At 43.8% G+C, this 20,358-nt stretch overlaps 1 protein-coding gene across 2 annotated transcripts in view; it reads right to left on the bottom strand.

The window, feature by feature from the left end:
* MRAS (muscle RAS oncogene homolog) overlaps nucleotides 1–19,191 on the bottom strand; it is a 46,294-nt gene extending 27,103 nt beyond the window's left edge. The window contains exon 1 of one of the 2 annotated variants that reach the window (XM_081853452.1): nucleotides 19,033–19,191. The gene's annotated coding sequence lies outside the window, so the exon portion shown is untranslated. The remainder of the gene's footprint in view (nucleotides 1–19,032) is intronic. The other variant, XM_081853453.1, reaches the window with a different exon arrangement.
* Between the last annotated feature and the right edge of the window lie 1,167 nt (nucleotides 19,192–20,358).

The following is a 20,358-nucleotide window of genomic DNA, read 5'->3' as shown; positions in this document are numbered from 1 at the left end:
AAAGTACTTAATGCAAAGGAAGCGATTCTCATTTCAGTAGTAATCACCGACACAGTGGATTTGAATTAACTAGGCAGGAGAAAGAAATCAGATACTCGAGAAGTCCATATGCCTGCCTATGTAGACGTAACAGAAAGAAAGCTAATCCACACAAGGAGGAAATTGCTTGGAATTCCAAAATACCCCTGCCCTTCCTTTTAGCACAATCCCTGGAAATGGGCAAGTTCCCTCTTGGAAATCACAGCTTTCTAGTAAATGAATTAGTAATCCCTCCTGTTCACCACCCTTGGCTGTTCCAGATCAAACTTCCTCAAAACACCAGGAAATCAAGGGGAAATGTTTTAATTGCCTTTGATCACTGTTACAACTGTCTCTATTTTGGATATTTCTTTTGGATGCTTCACAAAAAAGAAGACTTGATATGTGTAGTATGTCTATTGAACTTTATGGGAGGAAGGTGTAAAGCTGCAATATTTTAAAAAGAGCTCATGCAGCAAGACCTGGTGTCACAACCAAAATGACAGGCATGCAAAGCAGAAAACTGAGCAGCGCCAAGCGCTTCTCCCATACAATTCAAGCATCCATTATTTCATATATTTTTTAATGCCACACAAAGGCTTATTAATTAACTTGTCATGTATTCACTGAAAAACACAACTTCCCTTCCCCATGCAAACTTCTTCCAGGATGGGGAAATTTCTTAATGGCGTCACAGACACCAGCCAATCAGTGCCATGCACAGACAACTTCTTATTCCACTTTGCTGAACTCATCCCCCCACCCCAGGCTGTACCTGCGAAGGGAAAATGTATTTTTGAATTTATTTTATTTTATTTATTATTGCTGAGTACAGGCCTTTCCCTGCTGTGCTAGCTTTACTGAATGCAGGAAGTTTTTGATGTGAAGCGGGGAAGGTGATTCAGAAATGTAAACTCCCTCCCCACCTCCTCCAAGCTACCCTTTCATTCTACAGGAATGGCTCCAGGATCCCACGGCTAGACTGGTAGCTGAACTCAGGCTCTCAAATGTGCATCTATTAACACTTTCATTAGCCCTTTGTGGTTTGGCAGGGGATCTGCATTATGGATTTTAACATAGTAGGTGAGCACATTTAGACACTACTTTGGGACAAGGCGTAATCATTTTTAACGCCACAAAGCTCCTTATGCGCATACACCTAAGGCTCTGAAATTCTGTACTCTGCTTGGAAGGTTTCAAAGCCTAGCAACAGCTCCAGGCTTTATCACTTACATAAACTGTAACTGAGAAAGGTGCCTTCAGCTCTGAGAGCAGTAATTCTTATTTAAGCTCAAGACTCCCTGTTTCCATCTATTCTCAGACTCTCAAGGGCATCTCACACTTGTTGCAAAGGAAGTTTCAATCCATTTTAGCTTTAGTCGACTACAAGCAAACAAAAACAGCAAATCACCAAGTTGTCAGAAAGGCCTATATGGACTTGTCTGCACACAATATAGTTTTGGAACTACGCAGAAAAGGCCAGTCTAGGATCACAAATCCTGTTGGAAGCTTGTTGGTACATGCTCTAGTGCCACACGGGTGCAAGGCAAGAGTTCTCCATCTCCAAGGTGCAGGTGGAGGAAAAGCAGCTGGAGCTGATAATCTGAGGGCAGGAAAATGGCTGGGGGTGAACGTGTTTCACCGCCACCATTGCCACCTTCCTGTGAAATTGCAATCTAAGCAGCTGCATTTCGTAAAACAAAAGCCACCTGTAAACACAACATTATATTCAACTTTCAGTGTACACTGCCATCTTGATTTTGTTGCTTCGCGCACACATACAATCTAGACCTACTGCATATTTTACGTCCCCAAAAAGAGCTTTTTCACAAATTAGTTTCAATCCAGAAATAAAATATCAATGCAGGTCAGTGGCGTAGCGTGGGTTGTCAGCACCCGGGGCAAGGCAAGTAATTTGCGCCCCCTAACCCGTGGATTTGCGCCCCTTAACCCGTGGATTTGCCCTAACCCCAGATGTTGCGCCCGGTGCGGCCGGCCCCCCCTGCACCCCCCACGCTACGCCACTGATGCAGGTTGATTCTACATTACAATCCATTGTGTCTGAAGGAGTGGATGTGCTTCCAGCAACGGGGGGTGCACCCCCACACCCATGTTGTGGGTGGGTGCAAATACCAAGGGAGAAATTCAACATCATGCTGTTGATTGTTCTGTCTGGGCATGCATGTTAGCTTGCCAGATCCCCAACTCTGGCAGTTTTCCTGACCCCCACATAGTCAATTTCAGATGGGCATGGAGGAGGAAAGGTGAAATCGCACCATGGAGGGCTTCCACTGATGGGACTCATGAGCTGAATCCTGCCACAAGATCACAATTACTTTCCTCCTTCTTCATTCACCTGGGGGATGTGCAGGGACAAAAAAGGCATGGATAACCTAATTACCATATTTTCCCGTGTATAAGACGCCCCCTATTTTGGGGGACTCCAAATTAAGAAAATACCCCTTAGCACTACCCATGTAGAAGATGAGCCCCAATTTTAAACCTAATTTTTTTGGTAAAAAAATCTTATACACGGAAAAATACGGTATGTGGTGGGTTTTCACATAAGTGTCATGTAGCCGCAGCCACCACTGTGGTAGAAAGGATCTAGACTCAAAGCAGCATGTTGAGGATGAGCATGGAAGATTCCGTATAGAGGAAAAACTTATTTGCGTGACAAGTTCATGCACACTGACAGTGGATATAATTTGTAACAGTAAGTTGTTATTGTTATGAATGCAAGGTCCCTTTGCCAATTGGCAAGAGGGGTTGGTTCACAAAAGAAAAGTGGCTTCAGGCTGCTTACATGCCCTCAGAGAGTCGCATTAAATATTAAGAACCATCATTTATAGGGGAGGCAGAGACTGCTGTACTAAAGGCAGGCCTCTGCAACTTGTGACCCACAAGAGCTCAATAAACCTTTGCTTTCTGTTTTGCTGTCGATCTGGGGCTGCAAAAATGTGTGTGTGTGTGTGTGTGTGTTCCTGAGCAGACAAGCATCAGCAGCTTCTGGGGCTCAAAGAGGACTGGGCCACCATTTGGCAGAGAGACGAGGGGCAGCAGCAAGGCGTTGATTCTTTGCATGTCACACAGACTGCCCTACATCTCTCCAAAGCTGGATGGGGAAGGATGACAGCCAGGTCACTACCTTGACAGCCAGAGCACCTGCCTTGTACACAGAAAAATCCCAGGTTCAGTCCCCTACATCTGGGCTGGGAATGTCCCCTGTCTGAAATGCTGGGGAGTTGTTGCCAGTCAGTATGGACGGTACTGAGTTAGATGGACCAGTGGTCTGATTTGGTCTAAAGCAGCATACCCAACTCCTAAGCAAACCTACTATCCACAGGTGTGCTACTTGCTAATCCTACCAGTGTGGAAAACAAACTCAACTCCTAGTCCAGTCAGCTTCTAAACTTGGAATGGGTGTGTTCATCCACTTCAGGCATCCAAATGTTTTGGGCCAACCAAAACAATACTCTTCCCATCAAAAGGTCCTAATCTTTGGTTCCTTTAGGACCAGCATGTGGAACTGTTTCAACAACTGTGCACACATGAAGGTGTATAAAGGACATCCACTTCTCCTCCCACTCTAAAACTGCATATATTCAATTTTTTGTGCTTCAACAGACTTCTAAACTTCAAGAACACAGCTAAGATATGCCTCCAGAGGTTTATTTTCTCCCGGCCTTAATGAATGTCAACAGTGTAATGTATTTTACCTTGACCACCAACCCAAGAAGGCCCACTCTTGACATTTTCTTGACAAGCTCCTGGATAGAAAATCCTCTCTGCTGAAAAAAAAAGCACAAAAGGAAACAGAGACGCGTGCCACTGCTTTTAAAACAGAGTTCCTTTAAAACAAACACATGAAATTATACAAAACCTCCTTGGGGGATGATTAAGAAAGGAATTGCTCTTGGCCTACCACAACATGTTTTCATTTAGCCACTAGTCACATTCAGCAGTTTTTGTACCTCCAAGTATTCACTGTCAAACCAAGTGAACAACATTATCTACACATTTATTTTAACCAATGGAAATAAAAACACAATTTTATATTTGTGGAAGGACTCCAGTCCCTGGAGGCTGATTGTGAAAATTATATAGCAAACAAGGGAAGGAAAAGAAAAGGATCCAAAGTTACTAGGGGTGGAGGAGAAATTCAAAAAGTTGAACTTTCCAACATAATAAGCAAACTGAAATGGACATCCCTTCTCCAAAGTTTGAAATGCACTTCTCCAGTCAAGTAATGTGTACAAAACTGTGTATAGAAGGGTAGAGCAGGCATAAACACACATATATTGGTGGAAAGAATATACAGAAATGCAATGTATTAGTGGGAATTGTTTTGTAAAATGGCATGTATTAGGCAAAACTGCATACAAAAATGTGTATGTCAGGAATGAATTCTCAACAAAATGCTGATGAATTTTCATAAGGACTTTTGAAAAATCACCAACTGATTTGGAAACGTGGAGAACTGAACTTAAGGTTGGAAAAACCGGGAGAAATGGAAATTGACATCTATGCCCATCCCTAACTTAAACCCAAGGTACAGTAAAAGGCATTCCATAACACAACATGGACCTTTAGTGACTAAGGAGGAAACTGCATTTCCCTGTAATAAAAGATACACCATTTACATACAGTGGTACCTTGGGTTACATACGCTTCAGGTTCAGGTTACAGACTCCGCTAACCCAGAAATAGTGCTTCAGATTAAGAACTTTGCTTCAGGATGAGAACAGAAATCATGCTCCGGAGGCGCAGTAGCAGCAGGAGACCCCATTAGCTAAAGTGGTGCTTCAGGTCAACAACAGTTTCAGGTTAAGTACGGACCTCCGGAACGAATTAAGTACTTAACCCGAGATACCACTGTATATATTTTGAAGACAAAAGTGTGAAAAGGGGAATTGCTTGTGCAAGTACTTTTCAACCCTTCTTGTAACATGACAGTTACAAGAGCTGTAATGACAGGGTAGTGTAGCGATTACAGCAAAGAGACTTGGGACACCAGGGTTCAAGTCCCCACTGTCACAAGGTGACACTGGGCAAGATGCTATCCCAGTTTATCCTACCTCACAGGTTGTTGTATGGATTAAATGGATGGGTGCTGGAGGAAGAACCATGGATGATGATGATGATGGTATATATATATATCACCCTAAGCTCCTTGGAGGAATGTTGGGCTCTAAGTGTAGTAACCCAATTAAAAACAGCTCAGTTTTGTTTAATTCAATCTTATTAGTTCATTTAATTCCTTTCATCTTTATTGGATTGGAAGTTAAGCTGTTATTTTGCTGGCATGTAAAAGACACATTTGGCACACAGGAACTAGGAAGCGGTATGCACTGTGTATACATCTTACAAATATGGACTCATCATTATGAGGGAAATGACCCACAAAACAAAGAGAACCCAAGTGAACACAACCACACTGTGAGTGGCAAGAGTTTGGCAAAGCCATAAGAGTTGGTAGAACAACTTGGAAAAACAGAGGCAAATGTGTGATTTTTCTCAAAGCCATGCACTATAGAAGATTTAGCTTGCTTTTGATCTGGAGGAAAGCCCAAAAAATTCAGTGCTGATGGGTGCAGCTATCACACAGGTTCTAGCGTTCAACTCCATCTCAACCATTTAAAGGCATTATTCCCACATTAAGTTTTGTGATGTAGTAATATCTCCTGGGGACCTTAACCCACATAAGAAGTGAACATCTGAACGTTCTAAAGTAACATCCTAGTGAATTCCTAAAGAAAACGGGGGTTTAAATATTCCTCAGAAATTTGGGACAATAGCTTGTTGATAGTCACAGCAAAAGATTATAGCAACCAGAGCTGTCCCTTGAGTAGTGTGCAATTTATATCCCTGCTGAAGTTGAGATGGAGTGGGGAGGTCTGACTGAAACAACCGGCACATGCAGTTTTTAAAAATATGGAATGGGATAGGGTTGCTCTGCCACATGTTTGTAAAACATCCCCATTTTGCTTTCATTATCCAAACTCTTAAAAAATAGGTCAATAATGGTCTGGCAGGCGCATTAGCTAGGGAACAAAAGCAGACAGAAACTGCTCTGTTATTTAATAATTCAAATCCCAAATGCTTAATTAAAAACAGTTTTGCTAGATGGGGAAAAAAGTGAGTAAGAAACCACATCTTCCTTCATGGGCTCCGCTGACTGGCATCAAAGAGTTGCCTCCCTCTTTTTACAACACAACACAGAGCGTGATTTGGGGAGAGGGAATGTGGGGGGCCTCTCAGGCAAAATAAGAGTGTAATAAAATACTCCTCACTTGGTATTCTTGTGGCACCTTTCTGCAACCTTAGTTTATACTTCAGAAAACACAGTGCCAAGTTAAATTCACAGCCAGAATAGCATAAACTGTAAAGACCCTTCAGTAGAATAATTCTAGGATGATGATTAATGTAAATTGCTTCTCCACCAGCCCACATCCTATTTTTTCCTGTGGAGAATATAAATTTGAACAGGATTACTGCTGCTTTGTTGCCTATTTGCACCATTCTTTCAGGTAGCTTGGAAAACGGCCAGTGTCTGGGGTCTGCCTTCTACGCAATATGCTGCTCATTAATAAGTTTGGCTTATTGACAGTAGACAATAGCACCTAAAATTATATACTATATAGACATTCATGGAACAGTTTCTCAAGAGTGAACAGAGTGCACATTTCACAGAAGAGTTGTGTGGCCAATAGCCCATAAGTGGTTTCCTGGGGGATCAGATGGAAAGGTCTATGCAGCCCAGATGTCTCTGGGAAGACCACAGATGGGAAATGAGGGCAATAGCACTCTCCTCCTTTCCAGAAACTTCTTTTGACTGTTTATGAGTTGTGTTCTACTGCATTGTTTTCTTATTCTGTAGCCTACTCTGGGAGGTTCTGGTGAAGGGTATGAGTTGGAGGGTTGGTTGAAAAAAAGAGAAGGTGCTGGTACTCCTAGCTTGATAAAAGTGCCATGAATGCTAGAACTAAACAGCTACTACAGGCAGCAAACACACACTCGCACACAAGGTGATGAACATCAACAAAAAGAAAGCACTGTGTTTGGAAGGATGAGTTTGGGAAGACAACTGGCTGGACACTGTGAGAATAGGATGCTGGCTTGATCCAGTAGGGCTGCCTCTGAAGATGGTTCAGAAACTTCAACAAGGGCAGAATTCGGCAGCCAGGTTGCTCACCGGGTCAAGACAGTTTGAGCATATTACATCAATCCTGGCCCAAATGCAGTGGCTGCCAGTTAGTTTCCGGGCCCAATTCAAAGTGCTGGTTTTGACCTATAAATCCTTAAATGGCTCAGGACAGCAATACCTCAAAGACCACCTCTCCCCATATGAACCTACTCAGGCCCTGAGATCATCCTCAGAGGCCCTTCTTTGTGTGCCTCTTCCACATGAAGTCCAGAGGGTGGCAGTGGCTCTCCATTTGTGGAATGCTCTCCTCAGGGAGGTTCAGCTATAGATTATAGATCTTTAGGCACAAAGAAAAAATGTTCCTCTTCAACCAGACCTTTGGGTGATTGGTATCCAATGCCCTTTTAAATAAGTTGTGAGGGAGGGGAATTATTAGTTTGCTGTTGCTTTTATTTTTCCTATGTATTTTGTGGGTTTTATATTGCAATTTTATGTTGTGAACCGCCCTGAGATCCGTGGATGAAGGGCAGTACACAAATTTAATGAATAATAATAATAATGCATTTTCATTACTGGGAGAAGACGATGCACACCAAGTCAAAGTTCCTTCCTCCTGTCATGTAAAGCTTAGAGGATGCTTGACTCGGGAAGACAGACAAGAACATTATTGTATCTCCTAAACAAGAACAGCAAGAAGAAACTTCCAAGTTCATCTAGTGACTAACTTAGCAGTACTTTCAGTGCCCCTCCCCATTCTAGCATCCATGGGTGAACTTGGACCTCTTGAAAGAAGCACAAAAAGGTTTTTGAACTGGCCTTCCACCAGGTACCATTTCTGAGCTGAATCTGGCAGTGACATTATAACACAGCCTTTCGGAATAGCTAAAGTATAGATTAGAGCTAAGTATTGCAAGAAATGAAAGGGGGTGGTTGTTTTAATTGGAATGGGGGTGGGGGAAAGAGAAGAGACATTTTAAAGTCAGATCTATTTTCCACAGAGGAAAAAAAAGTCTCCACTTTTTTCTATTTCTTTTTTTAAAACAGCCTGGAACATGAACATATTTGAAATGCAGACTCCCACATAAGTATGCCATCTGTGAAGAATTTGCAGCAAATCCCACCCCCATCCTGCCACAGTTTGATGGGGAGGGCAGGGAGAAATTGTTACAATGTTGTATTGAGTTACACTGCAACTATTAGGATTTTTATTTTTTTATTTTTTTAAAAAAACCCATATCTCTCAGGGTTTCAAGCCTGGATATCCTTACGGACACGGGACCATGCCCAGAGGAAGACCAGGGCAGTGTTCTGGAAACAGCTGAATGAGGAATGGTTGAAAGAGTTGGGTGTGCTTAGCCGGGAGATGTAACAACAGTCTTCAAATATCTGATCTGCTTTAACGGAGAAGATGGAACAGACTTAAGATGTTGTAGAGAGCAGGACTGCATTGGCTACCAATTAGTTTCCAGGCCCAATTCAAGTACTGGTTTTGACCTATAAAGTCTTAAATGGCTCAGGACCACAGTACCTTAAGAACCGCCTCTTTCCATATGAACCTGCTCGGACCCTGAGATCATCTTCTGAGGCCCTCTTTGATGTGCCTCCTCCTTGAGAGGTCTGGAGGGTGGCAACACAAAAATGGGCCTTCTCTGCAGTGGCTCCCCATCTGTGGAATGCTCTCCCTAGGGAAGTTCACGTGGCACCTTCAGGCGCCAGGCAAAAACATTCCTTTTTAACCAGGCCTTTGGTTGATCTGGTTGATATCCTATTCCTTTTTAAAATGTGGGGTTTTTTTGGGAGGGGTGTTATTGGGTTGTTGTTTTTATTTTGATTATATATATATTGTGGGTTTTATGTTGATCTTTTCTGTGAACTGTCCTGAGACCTCCGGGTATAAGCGGAATACAAATTCAATAATAATAATAATAATAATAATAATAATAATAATAATAATAATAATAGGAAAACAGACTTAATCTAAACATCAGGAGAAAATTTCTAATGGTAAAAACTGTTAGAGAGTGGGACAGACTGCTCAGTGATTGGCAGGCTCCACGTTACTGGAGTACTAAAGCAAAGGCAGACAACCATCTGCTAGGGAAGCTCTGATTCCATCCTGCAATGCAGATCCTGCATTGTGTGAGGGATGAATTTGGACTAGATGACCACCGAGGTCCCTTCCAACTCAATGATTCTAAGGAGCTGAATAGGGGAAAACAGAGCTTGCTGGAACAGGCCAGTGGTCCATCAAGTCCAGAATCCTATTCTCACAGTGGCTGATGAGATGTCTGTGAGAAGCCTGCAATCTGCACAACAGCACTCTGCCCACCTGAGATTCCCAGCAACTGGTATTCAGAGACATAATACCTCTGACAGTGCAGATAAAACATAACTATCATGGCCAGTAGCTGCTGGTAATATCAGAGGTAGCATCTCTGCCAGTCATATTTAGGAACGCAATGTGTTCAGCTCAGAAGGCCTCAACTGTCATGCTGCCTTCCACAAAACAGGTAAGACTCCAAGTAGGGTTGCCATACATCTGGGAATTCCTGGACATGTCCTCTTTTGGGGGCCCTACATGCCCATTTGGGGGGAATTTTACATTTTAAAGCAAATGCCCTGGACTTTGGGTTTTCCATTTTTTGTATGTGTGTGTGCATGGGTGGTTTGGGTTCAGGCTCTGGCAACCGGGGCTCTGGCAGTGATTGCCCTAAAAAAGCTCAACAACTTTTTGTGCCCGCATTTTTACCTCTTGAAATATGGTCCTGGATATGATGGTCTTTCTGCAAGAGTCCATAGCAGATACTCCGGAAGAAAGACAAGGAACATGTTTTGCGTGGTTGATCTTTCCCCCCTCCTCTCCCATTGCCTGCCAGATTTCCACAGCAAGTCTAAACTGCCGCAACAAATGCTGTCCCCAAACCCATCCTGCTTTTGCCCGCTCTCTTATCTCCTGCTATTGCACAAGTTCTGTTTCAAATTGGGACTCAGTCCCTTGTGTTCTTTACTTTCTCAGCATTTCACAGGAGTCCGGCCTCTTTGATCTTTAAAGCAATAGTTCTGAGTGATGTTTCCTTAACCTTTCAAGTTCCTTCTCAAGCTTGTGGATAATATGATCCCCTTGTAGCCTTGAAAGTGAATTACTTATCAGATTTGCCTTACACACACACACACACACACACACACACACGTGTGTTATTATAGCACAGACTAGAAAAACACTTCCGTCTACCCTTCTACTCTTATTATTTCCACAGCTCATACCAATCTTCAGAAATCAAGTAGAAATACGTTGGATTCCAAAACTCTGCACAAGGAAAACTCAGCTGTTCTTTTTTTCTTTTCCTTTTTTCACATTTAGATTTCCACAGAGTTGTGTCACACTGAAATGTCACAAATGACTGTTTTAAGTAACTGAAAGGGCATTCACGCTGAGGCAGCTTGTCATTTTTACACAGCTTTGGAAGAGCAGGAATCATCTACCCTTCTCAAGCGCCTTCAGTCTGCAAACCTGTGTAAGCCCCACTGAACACCATTGTGGAGCAGATCCTGCACTTTGCTGGCATGACATATTACTATCAGTGTTGCTGCAGGGATCTCAGATATGGGAAATACTTGTGTCTGAAATGTTGGAAAGCTGGATTTGTTATACCGGACTGTGGGAAGTATGTGTCTGGCTGGTATGTGGAGACTTGTGCCTTGGGATGGAGAGTTGACCAGATAACATCTTGGGTTTCTTCTAGCTTTGCAATATACCTATGGTTCATCCAGCCTATGACCAACTCAGAGGAAGACCAGAGGAAGACTAGAGTCTAAGAAGCTGCTTTTTATATGTAGCCATATAAGTGAAAGACAAACAGGATGGTGGTGGACCAGTTTGGGATTTGGGTCTGATCCAGCAGTGAACTCCTCAAGTACAGACAGGATTTGAATTTTGAAAAATGAATCAATTATAAATAAGGAGAAGGGCTTTATTGTATTTGGTGCTATGGTATGGTATTTTAAGATGCAGTAAGGTAAAGGTAAAGGGACCCCTGACCATTAGGTCCAGTCATGACCGACTCTGGGGTTGCGGCGCTCATCTCGCTTTATTGGCCGAGGGAGCCGGCGTACAGCTTCCGGGTCATGTGGCCAGCATGACTAAACCGCTTCTGGCGAACCAGAGCTGCACACGGAAACACCGTTTACCTTCCCGCCAGAGCAGAACCTATTTATCTACTTGCACTTTGACGTGCTTTTAAACTGCTAGGTTGGCAGGAGCAGGGACCGAGCAACGGGAGCTCACCCTGTCGTGGGGATTCAAACCACCGACCTTCTGATCGGCAAGCCCTAAGCTCTGTGGTTCAACCCGCGTCCCGTAAGATGCAGTAGTCCCTTCCTGTTTTCACAGATGCCCCAAATGGAAAACAGCAAGCAGCACCTGAGAACAATAGCATGATTTCCAGCAACTGGTGTTCAGAAGGATTTTACCTCCAGCCGTGGAAGCAGAGCACAGTCCTCAGAATGGCTAGCAGCCCTTGATAGACTTATCCTCCACGATTTTGTCTCGCCTTTTTTTTTAATATAAAACCATCCAAACTGGAGGTCATCACTGCCTCCTGTGGAAGTGAGTTCCATATTTTAACTACAGTACTGGGGAACTCAGAATAATGAGTTGATCATATTATTAATGGATGCCCCCTTTGATATATGGTGCGTGATGGATGCTTTTAACTGAATTCTTCTTCTTGCATTACATATATAGATGGAAAATAATTATGTGCAAGCATACATACTTGCCTGCCTCAACTCAATTTGCAAGAACTCAGGTAGGGGGTGATCACATGGCTGAGCACCTCATTCCCCACCTCCCCCCCCCATTCAGCCATCAACACACCCAAGAATGACTTATTTGTTCCACACGGAATAGCACAAAGTTTCCGACTCACACAGAGCAGTTCTTACTCCATGCAGTCCTAGCCTCTTGTTGCTGCGTCTTCTGCTAGGAAGCACACGCGAGGCGCTGTGCCAGTTACGAGCGTGATTCATCATCTCCATGCTCTCCACTTACATCACGATGCACCGCTGCCAATTAAAAGCACAAGCCTGCGTATGGCCGGGGCTGGCGTCCAGCTGCTTGGGCAGACGGAACCCATCAGGTTTGATTTTTTTCATGTCTCTCTGGTGTCTCTTTGGCAGCCCCACCCTCACACTGTTAACATTTCTCAGGCCGATAAAGGCAGAGAAAGCAAAAAGCAAAACCCCTTTGCTGTTTCAGATTGCGGATCAGTTGTTCATCCATCCCCTTTCACTTTCTTGGGATGTTCCACCCAGTTTAAGAATCTCTCTTTCTCTCTCTCTCTCTCTCTCATAAGGAAAAAAGGGGAAAGGCATTTTATTTTATGCAATGTTCACTTCCTCTGTAAAACTGTGAGTAAGTGAAATCAGCCTACAAGTCTGCTAGTAAACAGAAATTGGGTTTCACATCCTTCCTGGACAAATAAAGTCGTGAGCGTGTGTGTGGTCGCCAGAGCTATTCTTGATATAAGAATGACAAGATCTCACTCTGCAACAGATTACACGGAAGTTCAATCAGAGTCATTATTACTTAAGGTCAAACTACATGTAGCTTGCCTTTGCATCGTTTATAGCCTGCACACAGAGCAGATTGGGGTGCATGGCACTGGGTGGGGGGCTTTAACCCTTTGCCCCCCTCTCCCTGTCCTGTAATCCCAAATACAGCCCTCCCTTATGCCTGCTACTTGCAATGAGAGGAAAACTGTGCAGAGTTATCCCTCTTTGGGGAAAGGGACATAGGCTAGCAGGCAGAGGAGGACTTGGAGTGTAAGCAGAATTGAGGGGCGAAGCTTGTCTTGATGGACTAGGGCCTACCTTGATCAGGCAGGGGTGATCAAATCACATAGTCAAGCACCCCAGTCCGTAGCTATAGAGCTTTGTTCCACCTAAGCATGCATAGGGTTGCTTTGTGAACCTAGTAATACAAGACTCCCATCTTCTTTCTATAGGCTACATGATAACCTCTGACCTTGCTGTTAAGAGTATGAGTCAGTGGGTCGGAACCCAGATCTGAGGGAGTGAACTTCCTTCTGTTCTTCTCCATTTTTACGGTTATAACAAATGCAGCTCCACCAGCAAAATCACACCATGCCAAAGCTGAAGACACAACCCTCTTTGTCTAGACATAGCAAAACCGACAACTCTTGTGTGCTTTAGCAGAATTGAAAAATAAAATATCCAAAGCTAGGAGACAGGCAAATTAGTAATAACTAAAGAATTTGAGGGCAAGATTCACCTAACCAGCCCCATCAGCAAAAGCCCAGTGCAATGACCTCTACTTGCATCATGGGGCTTTCCTCTCCCCTGCAATTGGCCCTGGGGGCAGCGGTTGGGAGAAGCCCAGAACAGCACATGGGGGGGTGGGGGGGTGGAGCATTGTTCTGTCTGGCAAGCTGGAATGCTTCTGCAGACATGAACGATTGGAACAGAATGAAGTTGAATTCTACCTTCAGTATTTAGAACACCCACAAAGTATATATTTCAGAAGCTCCTATCTGTATTTGCCAAAATTTAAGAAAAGTTGACAGGCCACCCCTTCAGCAGACAGAGTGTTCTGGGGGCCAATTCTGTTGAGATGCTCTTTCTCCATAGGTCAGCAGGCAGGAAAAAGAGGCATGAATTAGACAGGAAGATGGAGGCATCATTCCTATACTAACATATCTGAGGTAGCTGCTGAATCATTTTCAAGGGCAGCCCCACGTACAGTGCATTGCGGTAATCTAACCAAGAGATTATCAGAGTGTGGATTACTATAGCCAGGCTCTGTCCAAGAATGGCCATAGCTGGCAAACCACTGGGCGCCCAGGGTCAAAGCAGGATCTAAAGTGCTCCTGAACTACGTGTGTGTGTGTGTGTGTGTGTGTGTGTGTGTAACCATGTTTAGAGCTGGGCTACCTAATTCCCAGACGAGAGAAGCACCTACCCACAGCATCTCCATCTTGTTGAGATTCAGCTTCAGCTTATAGGTCCTTATCCACTCCATTACAATGGTCTGGCACCTCCCTGGTCTCAACTCCGGGCTGATGGATACGACCCCCTATAAGAGGGGGCGGCAAATTTTGTGCGTGTACCCATGGTAACTATTCATTAGTTGCCTGACTCATTAGTCCCAAGCAGAAGCTGCAGTTGTAGAGCACACCTTATTCCATATTGAGAGTTCTGGCAGCCAGAAGGATTTCACTGCCGTGGGCAAATTGGACTTCTTTGCCAGTTAACTTTTCCCCTGCTAATTTCTCATAATTGCACGCATCCTAAAACCCAGCCCCACACAAATGGATTTTTGCAGCCATTTAAAATGTCCATCGATTTCCAGCAAATGTTATGGGAAGATTCAGTTTCAGGGTCAGGACCTTTCATGTTGTATTGAATATATTTAGGGTATAAATGCTTCTTTTTGATGCTGACAGTCCGCCTAACACTACACATGCATTTTTAAAATTATTATTATCAAGGGACTGATTCCTAATAGGGGAATATGTTTCATTAATGCATTTTTAAAAATTAAAATACTTCTATACCACTTTCACAGCAATTCAGAGTTGTTCATGGTGAATGTCTTTTAAAAAAACCAATTAAAACTGAAAACACAACAACATAAGTACATCACTACAGAATTTCTTAAAGAACTATAGAAAAGACTTTTTAAAAAAATACAGAGCTAAATGGATGAGGAGGGTCTTACACCACCTCCAAACAGATGGGAAGAATTCACAGAAAGGCAGGATGGAAATATTTAGAGCAAAGAGTTGTCCTAACTTCAGGGAAGAAGATCCATAGTTTGTTAGGATCCAACAAGATCTGGAGGTTCACAGGGTCCCCACCCCTGCAGGAGGAGATCAGGAGACCTCATTTGGCAAGTGGGCTTGTATCTTAATCTGAAACATTTTGTCCAACTGGTTTGGTGGGGCAGTGCAATAGATCTTAGAAGATTACAAACTTGATTACAGCTTTTGGCATAGCACAATGAACAATAAAAGGTGGCAACATGGAGAATACAAGCTGCCAAAAAGGAAAACATAAAAGCACACACCATACAATACGACGAAGGCATAAATGCCTGTGAAAACAAGAAAGCTAATAGCTATATAAGTCATGAATCTCACTAGGAGGTCTTGCTTAAGAATAACCTACCATGCAAGAATGTTCCAATGATAAAGGTGGGGGGGGGGGAGTAATAGGAACACAGGAAGCTTGGAACAGAAAGGCTCATGTGAGGCATATGGTCCTATTTAACCTTTAGGGAGATCAGGGCAGCCCATGGAAGGTTATCCTCATTCATCCGCCCAGCAACCCAGTGAGTTGGTTAGGCTAGGACACAGTAAATGGGCCAAGGCTGTCCGAGGAGTGTAGTGCAGCCTTTCGTGACCACCAGGTAATTTGGACTACAACTCCCATCAGTCCCAGGAAGCATGGCCAATGATTAAGGATGATAGGAGTTGTAGTACAAAACATTGGGAGGACCCAGGTTAGTGAAATACTGTATGGCTTAGTGGCTGAATCAGCAGTTGAACCCAGTCAAGCACTCTATTCACTACAGCACTCTTGACTTGATTGTCACACACTGCATTCACAATGGATTCCTTCATACATCTCTTGTCTTTGGGGAAAATGAACCATCTATTTAGTTGTATCAATTGACTCTTCACCAAGACTTGATATTCTTGTGTGCATCTGTGAGGCATTTTGGCTGTGAGTCCTGGAAGACCTGCTCCTTGCCTTGCAGGCCTTTTCCCACTTGGCCTGGGATGGCAGAGCCCTGAGTGACTCCAATGACAAAACCAGAGGCTGTTGCACTCTTCTTGGTTTTTCGTATCTTTATTTTAGATCTTGTTGTGATTTATGTTCAGTTTGGCTGCGTATTTTTGATGTTTTGTTTATTGATTATGACTGCTCTTGTTACGTTGCAGTTATTATTTATTATTTTCATGTTGTAAGCCACCCTGAACATGGATAAACTGTGGAAATGTGGCATACAAACAGCTTGATATATGTATCTTCTGATCCTCCAGTGTGTTAAAGTCTTTGCGTTTTATTTATTGAGAATACTTATACCCACATTCCTCTCAATGGATACTAAGTTAACAAATAAGGCAACCATACAACAGAGTTACTAAATGTAGCAAGAGCAAATTAAGGCAGCTAAAATCCGCCAATCGCAGAGCAGGTTAAACAATCCGGACTGAATACTCAGAGCAAACAAATATGTCTTAAAACCTTGGACTAAATCAGTGTTGGCTCAAGTTGCTCCACTTAGTGGAGGGCATTCCACATCACTGCAGAGAAATCTCTCCCACCACAAAATAATACTTTTACTTTCTTGTGAAAGTGATGTAGACATCTAGACAAAAAACAACAACACAAAACCCAACCACAAACAGGCAATGCATTTAAAATTATGAATAAGCCTTGGTTTAAAAGTTCATTTACTTATACTATGCCATTCTTCCAAATCCATTCCTTCACTTTACAACAGTCGCGTGAGAAAGATTAATCTAAAACAAGGATAAGCAACATGGTGCCCTTCAGATGTTGCTGATGGCAACTTCTATCATTCCCAACTATTGGCCATGCTAGCTGATGGGAGTGGAGCTCACACCTGGAGGGTACCAGTGGTTACTATGACTGGTTCAAGTACTGTCTGCAAGTTTGATGAGGTGGCTATAGTTCCTCCCATCCATCTCCTCTCTAGTCTTTTCACCAGCCCTCCTCCCCTGTCTGCACAAAAGTAAACATGCTTGCAAACATTCCATATCTCTTCTATATTCCACCATGCATCAGAGACATTCACGCAAGGCACAAATACGAGTTTCAAAAGTGCCTTTTAGTCCTGTGACAAAATGGGCTAGCAATAATTTGCATTCTGAACTGATCCAACTGAGAATATGGAAGCAGTGCAGAAACATGGCATGTGGTGCATGGGGGTGCAGGGAGGGCAGCTGCCCCCCCCCCAAATCATGTAAATAAATAAAAAATTGTCTCGCAGATAACTCGGTTCTGGTCCCCCCCCCCCCAAATCCTGGCTATGTCCGTGATGTGGCGTATGTAGTCAAACAGTTTCCCCTCTTACAGGCTCAAGTTTGCAGCTCCACTTGCAATGTGGCTGAAGCGTTGCTGTGACAAAGGGGTGATGGTTTCCATGCACGCCAGTGCAGGAGACGCAAATGCATAGAATAGGCATAACACATTGTGCTAATTCCCCCTGCCCCCCACGTACAAGTCATATTTGTGCAGGAAAATCACGTGTAAAGAAGCCCTAAATGTTGCAAGCTGGATGTGTGGCAATGCTGTCACATGGCTACATGCCAAAGAGTCAAGTCACATGCAACTTTTTGAGAGAAGCAGTTCATCACAAGGTTATTTTACCTCATCCATTTCACATTTCGACCCTCAGAGGGATAACCATATTAGTCTATTACTTTGTGCGTGACACAAAAGAAGTAGCTCCTTAAAAAGGCTGAAAGGTTTACTGTGACAAAAGCTTCTGAGGATGAGAGTCCATTCCATCTGATGCAGATACACCCTCTGAACTATTAATAATGACCAGTATCAGTTTCTTTCTTAAGGCTGCAATCCTATGCATACTTTCCTGAGAATGAGACTGACAGGGGCTTGCTTTAAGAGCAGAAGAACAGAGGCTTCAGCTGTAAACTCCTTCAAGAAATTGGGCAAAGATGGGGTAATCCACTTTCCAACTATTCATATTTTCACTTAGCCAAGTCCACAGTGCCAGATTCTGAACAAACCCAACACTACACAACACAGAATCAATCTGGTAGATCAGCTTTATGTTGCTTATATGAATTGGCTTAACTACTGGCTGGATTTTTCCACATGAAATCTGTTTCATACCTAGCTAGAGACCAGATTTTCAGTCAGGACATTAGATTCTGTATGCTAGTTGTTTTTTGTGTACAAAAAAAAAAAAAGCTTCGTTAAGGCTGCAACCCTAGAACCACTTACTTGGGAGCAAGTCCCATTGAACAAAGTGAGACTTATTTCTGAGTAAATGTGCATGCTACTGTGGTATAAGCTTGCTATTCATTCATTTCATTCATCTCCCCCTGCTGTGAAGCAGCTTTTTGTTTTTCTTTCCAGCTCTTTATTATGTACCTTTCAGGCCAATAGCTTCAGTTCTGAGGCTTTAGGTTTTTTGAGCCAATGATCTTTTAGAAAAGAGAGGTGTATGCATTTTTCCTTTTTTAAAAAAGTATATTCTTGAAAGGAATCTCCAAAAGCAGCCAGAGAAGAGTCCAAGCATAAAGGTCAGGCATGTGAAATATACTATGATCAACTGAGGCTGCAGTTCTGTATAAATTTAGCTTGGAAAGAAACCGCACTTAGTACAATGGGACATGCTTCTGAGTAAACACAGAACCGACGCGGGGGGGGGGGAGCATTCCTAAGTACGCTGCATAAATTATTATTGCTCACGAATAACTGTACTGCTAAACAGTTACAAAAAAAGAGGCTTCTCCCTATATCGCCCAACAAATTAGGTCATCCGAACAGAACTATATTTAGTCATTTAAAGAACAGAAAATAGTTTGCAGGAAAGAGGCGAACTACACAGGCAAAGTTCTTCACTGGCACCTCTTCGAAGGGGTAGAATTATAAACTCTGGCCAGGCTAGTTAATACGAAGAGAGATCTACATTTCTGGAAATGAGAGATCTTCAAGTTACAGGGTGTGCAGCGTTTGACAATCACAAGCTTTGATAGCAGAACTCTGCTCAAGATTCACATGCATCGCCTCTCGGTGGGCGAAAACAAAACAAAACAGATTGCGCTTTATTCAGCCCAGCAGTCACTCACCGCCAGCACCCGGCTTGGCCCAAGCCTCGCCCGTCCCAGGACAAGACGCTCTCGGGCTCCAGTTGCCGCTTCTTTCTCTTCAAAGTAAATCCATCCCTTTGGAAAAGCACTCCGAGGAGAAGATGGTCATGAAACCGCCCCCTCCCCGTCAGTCACGCCTTCTCCTGCCCCCTCCCCGTTTGCGACCAATCAGCCCAGCTCTACCCTCTTAAAGCTACAGCGACCTCTCTGTGGGGTTCTTTAAAGGCCGACCGGGACGATTACAAATAGAACGGGCTCAAACGCGCGCGGGAAGGCGGCGGGGAGGGAAGAAAGCGATTGGCCGGCTTTATTTTTCTGAACGGGTTTGTTTAAGACTGACAGAGACGGAGACAGTCTTTTTGGCATCGGGGTCAGCAAGAGAGGTCCCCCCCTCCTTCAGGAAAATGGTCCGGTCCTGCCCCAGTTCCCTCCATGAATTGGCTTTTAAGGTGGACTTACAAGGTGCAGGCGTTTGGGGGGCGGCGGCACCTTAAGGGGGCATTAGACGCGCTGCTCCTTCAGTTCTTTGGGATCCCTGGCTGTTTGCACGTGGGCTTGCTGGAGGGATCGTCCAGCAACGATTGAGAAGGGAGGGGCGGCGGTTTTATTCCGCAAATAAAGCCAAGCTAGCGCTTCCCTAGCCATCATCGGTGCCAAAGAGCGGCACGCGCCGCTCCCAACTCTGCGCATTCCAGATCCCTGCCCTGTGTACGCGCTGCTATTTGATCCAGGGCACCCTTCGCTCCATCTTTTTTTCTCTCCTTAATGGGAGGAAAAGATCCATTTCGCCCACCTACGCTTCTTGCCTTTAGTGCATCGTTGTTGCGGGCTAGTATTGCGCGCCAGGACTCCAGAAGAGCCGTGCCGGGTCCCACCTAGTCAGTGCAGCATCCTGTTCTCACACCTGGCCGGCCAGATGCCGCTGGGAAGCCCACGATCTGAGCGCAGCATCCCATGCCACACTTGGCAGGGCCCAGCACCTGGTATTCAGAAGTATTCTGCCTCTGCCTCTGAGAGTGGAGTGGGGACATAGCCCTTGCACTAAAAAACAAGAAAGCCAGAGATACTGCTATGTGCTGAAAGCAGTGCTGGATTTATGTATAAGCTAAACAAGCTATAGCTTAGGGTCCCACTCTCTTGGGGCTCCCCCCAAAAAAATTAGAGGAAAAACACCTGGATGTACATTTCCAAAATATAAGATAAAAAACAAATAAAACTTACATACAGCAACAGTGTTTTGTGTTGTGTAGGCTCCTATGATGTACATATTTTGTTATGTGCAAATAGCTTTAGATACCTCTTAGG

This window comes from Podarcis erhardii (genome assembly GCF_964252035.2).
Source record: "Podarcis erhardii genome assembly, chromosome: 1".
NCBI classification, from domain to species: Eukaryota; Metazoa; Chordata; class Lepidosauria; order Squamata; family Lacertidae; genus Podarcis; species Podarcis erhardii.
The sequence above is the reverse complement of the archived record's forward strand: the minus strand, read 5'-3'. Positions and strand labels throughout refer to the sequence as shown.